General features: G+C 49.0%; 2 long non-coding RNA genes across 2 annotated transcripts; one reads left to right on the top strand and one right to left on the bottom strand.

The window, feature by feature from the left end:
• Positions 1–7,938: 7,938 nt before the first annotated feature.
• LOC120711618 lies at positions 7,939–8,331 on the bottom strand. The gene is made up of 2 exons (XR_005690361.1): positions 8,192–8,331; positions 7,939–8,126 (listed from the first exon to the last, which is right to left on the bottom strand). It is a non-coding gene; the product is annotated as an uncharacterized LOC120711618 (long non-coding RNA).
• On the top strand, positions 8,026–8,594 carry LOC120711619. Its single transcript, XR_005690362.1, has 3 exons — positions 8,026–8,144; positions 8,222–8,373; positions 8,463–8,594. It is a non-coding gene; the product is annotated as an uncharacterized LOC120711619 (long non-coding RNA).
• The last annotated feature ends 287 nt before the right edge of the window (positions 8,595–8,881 follow it).

The following is an 8,881-nucleotide window of genomic DNA, read 5'->3' as shown; positions in this document are numbered from 1 at the left end:
AGCACAAAGCACCGGCAACCGAAAACTCTGAGATGGTCAACACGGGGCTGGCGTCCAAACCGCAACTCATAAGAAGTCCTGTGCATGAAAGCACGCAAGAAAATGCGGTTGGACACGTAACAAGCGGTGTTAACTGCCTCAGCCCAGTATTTACGAGGAGTCCTATGCTCATCAAGCATCGTCCTCGCCATCTCAACCAGCGTCCGATTCTTCCGCTCTACAACTCCATTCTGCTGTGGAGTGTAGAGAGAAGAATACTGGTGTTCAAGCCCTTGATCACTACAAAAGGCGTCAAAACGTGCGTTTTTGAATTATGTGTCATTATCACTGCGAATCGCTCGCATGGCCTGGGGTAGCTCGTTTTTCAACCTCAAGATCAAGTCTCGAACAAACTCGAAAGCCTCATCCTTGGTTCTCATGAAAAAGACCCAAGAGTAGCGAGAAAAGTCGTCCACAATCACAAGCACGTACCACTTTCCACCAACAGACATCACCCTAGAAGGACCGACAGTGTCCATGTGTAACAATTCTCCAGGGTGAGCGGTCATCACCTGATTAATAGGCGGATGAGAAGCGGCAATCATTTTCCCGTGGCGACACGAATGGCAAACAAGGTTCTTCTCATACTTCAATTTGGGCAATCCTCGGATCAGGCCAAGTGAGCTCAGTCTCGACAACAAATCGAAGCTCAAATGTCCTAGTCTCCTATGCCACTTCCACAAATCAGAAGAAGGACCAACCATCAAGCAATGAGAAGGGCCAAAAGGAGTTCCAGAGAAGTCAACCAAGAAAACTCGATCGCGAGGTGTAATCCGGCAAACCAAATCTCCCCTGGAATCCAAAACACGCGAACAGCCCTCCTTAAAGCGAACCTCAAACCCCTCATCAAGAAGTTGCGAAACAGAAAGCAAATTGAAGCCAAGATTCGAAACCAAAGCAACTTCTCTCAGGGTAAAGCGATCAGAAACCCGAACAGCGCCAAGTCCACGTACCTTTCCTCTTCCATTATCCTCGAACACAATGTACTCCTTTGAGCGCATCGGGGTGAGGTTGGAGAACCATTTGTCATTTCCGGTCATGTGGCGCGAACAACCAGAGTCCATGATCCACCTGTTCTCCAAGCCTCCGACATGCACATCAGTAGTGAGACAAAGGGTGAGCAAATGTCTCAACACTGGGGTTAGCAAAGTGAGAAGCAAACTAGTGTCGAGTCATTTGCTCTACAGAAGGGTTAGCAAAACTAGACAAAGCGTATCCCTCGTCCCGTCTACCGCATGACTGACGAACACCACCGCGAGGAAAGCGTGGAGCCTCAAAACCTCCTCCAAAGCCTCGGTCTCGTAGTCCATAGCCGTACTGAAAACAACCAGGAGCACGGCCGGCAAAGCGACCACCCGCTGGAGCACGGTAACCACCACCGTCTCCCTGACCTCCACCTACACGGCGTGTCCTAGCATCTCGCCTACCATCACGCCGAGAAGGACCATGCACCCGAGCAGAGTACATGTCCGCGTTCCGTCTCTCCTGCTCTCTCCTCACAGCCCGCTTCCTCCTGAAGCAGAACTCCTCCAAGTGACCTTCCCTGTCACAGAACTCGCAGTGGTACCTCACCTCACGCTTGGGAGGTGGAGGCCTAGCCTGCGGACGGGGAGGAGCAGCCCTCTTCTTCTGGGCAACCTGGGCTGTGGCAGCAGGGAGCGTGTTGAGGGAGTTCCTCAGCTCATTGGGCTTTGGAACCCAAACCTGCTTCTGCGGAGGTGCTTTCGGTGGTTCTTTAAGCACACCATCCGCGGGGTCAACAAGCGAAGGCTGCGTGCTCGTGCTAGCAGTGTTTCCAGCAGCCTTGCCAATCTTACCGTACAACTTGTCAAAGTCTGACTTCGTGTACGTGTAACCAACCCCAAACCCATCACCACGCTTGAACTGCTTGATCATCATGCCCAACTGCAGCTCACTAGTAGAAACCCAACTAAGAATCGCCCTAAGATAGGTATTCTCATTCTCCAGGTTAGCTTTCTCTACCGCAAGATTATCCAAATCAGAAATCAAACCAGGGCAAACAGAGCAGTCAATAGGTGGCCTAGACTCTATGACCTTAGTCTTTCCAAAAGACTTGATCAAAGCGTTCTTCTCCTCTAGCTCCAACCTAAGCGTGGGACAAAGCATACAAGCACCAAGCAAAACTAGCCTAGACTTCATCTCCTCTAGCTCGCACACAACAGTAGCAAACTTGGACTGCAAAGAAGCTAGATCAGACTTAAAGATAGGACACTCCTCGCATTCAAGCACATCGCTAACAATAGGAGCATCCTTAACCAGTTCTAGTTCATGCTTGGCCTTAGCGAGCTCATGAGACACGTCAGCAAGTGAAATCTTAGCAACATCTAAGTTCGCGACGTTCTCATCATGCTTGGCACGGAGAGCAACAAGATCGTTCATGTGAGATATGTAGCCAGCGCACTCATCCTCACTAGACTTCTCCCTAGCACAAGCCAGCTCAGCCCTAAGCTTTCTACGCTCTCTAGCTGCTTCCTTAAGCAGCCTCTTCTGGTTGTCAAGAGCGGCGTACAACTCCCTAACCTCTGTATCAAGCAGGTCGATCGTGGAGTTTACCTCTGAATCGCTCTCGGATCCAGGAGAAGAGCCGGAGTGCGTCGGTGTAGCATGTCCACCCGAAGACGCACGAGCACCATCGGCTTCGCCCGCCATGGTGCAGAAGCTCTTGCGTCGACCGGCCTCCAAGCAAAGGCCGATGAAGCCGGTGGCTTCCTTGTCCTGCTTCTTCTTCTTCTTGTCGTCGTCATCGGAGGTCGGTGAAGAAGAGCGGTCGGTGTCGGAGCTCTTGTCGAGGTCACTGAGCTGCGCCAGGAAGGCTTTCTCCCGCTTCTTGGCCTTGTACTAGAAGCACTTCTTGAGTGACTCCTTGTCGAAGCGTCCTCCCCGGTCACGACTGCGGTGCTTGTGGCGCCGACGCTCCTTGTTGGAGCCTCCCTCGTCGCGGTCGCGGTGGCAGTAGTAGTCGAAGGAGTTGTTCTGGCCTCCGCCGGACTTCTTGGGGCAATCGGCGATGAAGTGGTTCAGATCGCCGCAGTTGTAGCACCCGGGGTTCTTCTTCCTCTGCCTGTTGTGGTAGACGCGCTGGAACTTGCTGATGAGGAGGCACAAGTCGTCGTCGCCCAGCGTCTCCAGCTGCTCATCTGAAACAGAAGGCAAAGAGGCAAGAGAAAAGCCAAGAGCAGAGTTAGCGTTAGAGCTCGATCCACCTGGGCCAGTCACAAGAGCAACGCTCTTGGAAGGAGGGGCACTATTAAGCTTGGCTCGTGTCTGGTTATCCACCTCCGTGGCCTTGAGCTTGCTGAAAAGCTCATTCACCTTGAGATCCCACACAGAGCGATCAAGTGCGTAAAGCAACTTGAGGGCCTTCTCGTGCTCTGTGTACTCAAGGGCACCAGCAGATCTGTTCGCATTGACCTTGTTCACAATCGACTGAAAACGACTGAACATCAGGTCAATGCTCTCACGCGGCTCCTGTGTGAAGTTCTCGTACTCACGCCGGTGAGTCTCGAACAGTCTGGCCTTCACCTGAGGTGTACCCTCGTGGTAGTTCTCAAGGCACGTCCAAATCTTGTGGGCTTCCTGAAAACCCTGGACGCGTGAGAACTCCGCACGAGAAACGCCAGCGAACAAGACATTGACGGCCTTGGCGTTAGCCTCGTGCTGGGTCACCTGAAGAGGCGTGGTCCGAACAGCCAGCACCTCGTAAAGCTGGTTCTTGGTAATCTCCCAGACCTCGGCTCCCATGCTCTGCAGGGAGGCTCTCATGCGAACCTTCCAGTAGGCATAGTCCTCGCCGGAAAACACCGGGATCTTACCAAGACTCGCCATGGTCGCCAAGTGGTTTTCGAACCGGTTAAGGTATTGAAAACCTCAACCGAGCTCTGATACCAATTGTGGGACCGAAGCCGGCGACCAGAGGGGGGTGAATGGGAGCCGATCAAAATTTCTTCGAAATTCGAATCGTCGGCATATATCCCAAAATTGCCCAAACCCTCAAGCGTTCTGACCAAAGTATGGAGTAGCTATTGAAAAGCTAACCCAACGCAAAAGGCCTAGAACGAGCGAGCGAAACCACGAAGCAAATCGGAAGCGAATTGGAAAATCTGCAGCACTGATCTGCCTGGACCGGTCTGACCGGTCGTGCCTACCGGTCTGACCGGTAGCACCCAGAAAACCCCCGAGAAATTGGATTCAAACGTTGAATCTCGAGCAAACGACCACGAAAATCGGTGAAACTTGGGGGATTGCTTCGCCCTACCCCGTGAACATATCCTCAAAAGATCTCGTCCTAAAGATCAACGATTCTTGAGAATTCGAGAGGAGATCAAAAGGGTTGGGGTTTTCTCTAAAACTCAAGAACTCGAATTCGAAAGAGCTCGTGATTCCAGAGGGAGTAGGACCGGGCTAGATGCACGGGAATCACAGCTAAGAACTCGTAGCCTCCTCTCAATCAAGTGTGCCAAGAACGAAATCGAAAATCCATTGCATAAGGCACAAAACCAGGGGATTGAATCGAATCAAAAGCCCAGAGGGCACGAGGAGGATAGGGCCTCCTTTCCCAATCAAATCTCTTACAAGATTTCAATAATCCATGGACAAAAACAACTCAAACGAGAGGAACAGAGAGAGGGAGACGCAGGGGCGGCGGCCTAGAGAAACAGAGAGTCCACGAACAGAATACAAAAGCCGCTATTAACCTATCACAAGTGAAGGGGTATTTATACCCGCGGGACCGGTCAGACCGGTACGCTAGACCGGTCAGACCGGTTGGTTAGACCGGTCAGACCGGTGCCAGGGACCGGTCAGACCGGTTGGCCTGCAGCACCCCCTGTACAACGATCTCATCCGACGGCCGAGGTTCTTTCTTCGAAACGAAATCTTCTCCGCGATGCCGCCGTCTTGATGAAGATCCAGTCCGCGGTTTTGGAGGGTCCGCGAAACCCGGGTAGGTGGCCGGTTTTGAGAAAATCGCCAAAACCTCACGCGCGGGAAGATTCCCGCCTCCACGCCGTGGCCCTAGACGCCGTTCCCGCCTCGGCCTTCTGACGGCCCTAGACGCCGCCCGACGCCCGTCACCTCATCGCCCGCAGCGAGGCCCTAGACGCCGTCGACGCCCGTCGCCTCCGTCAGTCCCGAGAACGACGCCCGTGCCTCCACGACTTGGCGTCTTCAACCGCCGTCGGCCTCCTTGGTTTTGTGGCGCAAACCAAGAAACCCGCCTTCCGTCGCCGCTTGCGCCCTCGATCCAGGAGTGGACGCCACAGCTGCCACCCGGTCCGAGCTCCGGTCCCGGCTGCCCTTCACCGCCGTCCACCGCACGGTCCATCGGCCACAGCACCTCCACGGCAGCTCCCCGTCGACACTCGACGCCCGTGTACCTGCAATCCAAAGACCAAGCGCACGATCACACCGCACGGTTGACAATTCACTCATCACAAGCAGGATAGAGTACTCAACATTCCTCACCCCAACTCCCTTGCCTCCGGCGCCTCCGTTACCTTCCCCCGCCGCTACTCGCCGTCCGACTTCATTTCAGCGTGCGGTCCACCATCACTGATTCCAGCAATTAGCTTTGATCCGCCATTGCCTTTGGTCCGGAGTTAAATGTAATGACGACCGAGCAATCGCTTTGTCTGCACCTCCTTCAGGCTGCGGTTACAGTTTCGATCTGCCTTTTTCTAATTGCGGGAAAACTGTGCTTCTCTATCTCGACAATATGCAACTTTTGTTTCAGCAAAGTTCAGCCTCTGTACTCTGTTCAAGTCCTCATAAAGTAACTATACGAGTATCAAAAGGGTAATCCATTCAGCAGCCTATTGCTGACTTGCATGTGCTGTGGTTGGATTATTGAGTTTAACTGCACCACACAGGTTAGTTCAATGTGGACCGGTGCCTGATCCTCTGCGCATCTCGTTCGTTATCTGGCCTAGCACGGCGTGCAACCGTCAGAGTAGTTCACGATTGGGAAAGAACAAAGAAAAAAGGGCTTGTCAACGTTCCAAATTTGCTTGGATCCCGACCAACATGTTTTCTGAACGTGGCTTTAGCTTGACGTCTTATGAATGAATGTATTTGGGACAAGGCAAGTAGGCAACTGATGATAGATTTTTTTTTTGTGAACATGAAACTGATGAAAATTTAACACCATGTGCCAAAAGGAACTCCAACCATGCATGACTCCTCACAAATCAAAGTTTCTTTGCTTTGACCTTCCCCAGTACAGTCCCTTTGAAATTCTTTCTGGGTTTTCTTTTTTGGCCGTTAAACAAAAGGAGATAACGACATGCGTGCACAAGTGGCGTCACAGGCAATGAGACAGCGAATTGCGTGATATTTTACACTGTTGAGTTGTTGAAGTCGATAAACGAAAAACAACTTTAGATACTATTATTATTATTATTATTGTTATATCATTGCTGACACCAAAGATACTAGTAATACCCATACGAAGCAAACAAAAGGAAAGACCGTTGGCATCGAATCTGAGGACATATTCGGGAAAAAGAAAATGTATACTACGATCCCGCAGCATGCATGATGCATTCATATATGCGCTCTGCTAGGCGAGGATCGCACGGATGGTGATGCCAGACAGGCCAACGATCAGCATCAGGAACAGCCGAGGCCCGGTCCTGAGATTTTGGTGGCCCGGGCGAAATTATAAATGGGGCCCTTAATATGAACTATAAGTTAAGAGTATTAATAACAAAAATATATATACTAGTAAATGTATCAAAAAATATATTATAAATATTATCTTAAATTGTCTTCTGCCATTTTTTTCTAACAAATCGTTAGTTGAAAACTAGGGAAAAACTATAGAAGCAACTGATCGACTCGAAGGAATCTTATATCTTGGCACGTTCACACGAACTTGGCAATTTTGCCTTGGAGACGGAATATAGTGGACTAATAGTTCACTAGAGCCCTGACATTTATCCCTGGACGGGCAGGCAGGTGGTGGAAGGCTGCAGGCCATAGGCGTTCAGCGGCCAACGCCATCGTTCCTCGTCGCCAATCCTATCTATTTTCTACAAGATTTTTTTCTTCTCCATCTTCCACTGATTGAAATTCATACAAACAATCACAATCTTTAATTTATTCCAAACTCTAGCTACCTCTCTCTCCCAAGTTTCCCTCTCCCCGCCGCCGTAACGGCGCTGCCCCGTTCTACCTGCGCGTTGCCTGCCCCTGCTTGCACGCCGCTACCAGCAGCTGCCCGCTGCCTACCTGCCGCTGCTTTGCATGCCGCTACCCTGCGCTGCATGCATGTCACTGCCTACACGAGCGCTGGTGCCTGCGTGCTGCTGGCCCGCCGCCGCTACGCGCAGCGCCGCTGCCTGTGCTGCGGGCCGCCGCCGCCGCCGCCCGCACTGCTGCGCTGCGGACCGCCGCCGCCCCGCCCCGCGCCGCCGCTGCCGGAGAAGAAGTTGCTGTTCAACATTTTTGAATTTAATTTTTCAACATTTCATGCTTTCAATTTCAACATTTCATTTGCATAATTTCAACATTTTGTCAAATATTGAACCGATTCAATAAAATATTAAATTAATTATATTAAAATGTTGAACATAATTGCAAAAGTTTATATAATCTATCTATTATATTAATAAGGGAGTGTTAGAAGAAGCTAAAAGAAGCCACCACGTTCGCCGAGAGGGTCAAGAAATTCCCACGTTTATTCGAAAAGAAAAAGAATTTGGACCATTGGATTTTATAAAGATCTAACGGTCTAGAATAATCATACGAGTCCATGTCAATCAATGTATTGAACGTGATAAGGAATATAAATAAATAGATGGCAAACTACACGTACATGTATGAATGTGATAAGGAAAAGGAGTACAACCATGACAAAAGAACATGTATAGAACTCCGACAAGAAAAAGGATTGCAGCTTTATAAATAAATAGATGTCAAAATAGCAGATTCAAACAACAATTACTATGGGCTTATTTTCTGTGTGTCAGCTGCCGGAGACAGCTTCCCTCCATCTTCAACATCCCTTCACGCTGAGGCAGCGCCTCGATGCCGGGGGGCACGACGAGTCGGATACTCCCTCTGCCAACCTGTTGCTTGCGACCGAGGTATTAACAATCTGATTACTTCTACAACCTATCTTTTGTCCATCAACCTCATGCCACCTCTTCTTCATGTCGTACAGGTCCTAACAATATGACATACAAAAAAATTAGACAATTGACAACAGTTGGGCAGTCATGGAACATTAAAGTGAGAGTTATAAGAATATGGGAATCAATTAATTTTGCAACAGACGAACTTATGAGCTTAGATATGATTCTTATGGATGAACAGGTATTGTTCTTTGTAACATATTTTTTTCAGCAATAAATCTTATCACATGTTTAAGTACTCACTGTAAAAGCATTTATTGTCTTTTACAGGGTGATACAATTCGTGCTACTATTTGGAAGAATCTTATTGACAGTTATAAGCCAAAGATCATTGAGGGCTCTATCTATGCACTTAGCAATTTCAAAGTCCAAGAAGATGCCAGATATCGTCCAGTAAAGAATCTATTTAAAGTAGTTTTTGTCTATAACACAAATGTTTAGGCATTGGATGCAGATTTAGTCAATTTTAAAAAATATTACTTTGAGTTTGCTTCTAGAGATACACTGCTAGAGCGAAAAAATATAGATAAACAATGTTCAGGTATGTCTATGATAAGTGTCTTAAAATTATATCTACATTCTAGATTTTTAATATATTAATCTTTTTTCTTTACTGTTTGCAGATGTTATTGGATTACTCACAAAGATTAAGAAACTTGAATCTAGGATCATAATGAAAAATATTGCCA

The sequence above is a fragment of the Panicum virgatum genome, chromosome 6K (assembly GCF_016808335.1).
Source record: "Panicum virgatum strain AP13 chromosome 6K, P.virgatum_v5, whole genome shotgun sequence".
NCBI lineage: Eukaryota > Viridiplantae > Streptophyta > Magnoliopsida > Poales > Poaceae > Panicum > Panicum virgatum.
The sequence above is the reverse complement of the archived record's forward strand: the minus strand, read 5'-3'. Positions and strand labels throughout refer to the sequence as shown.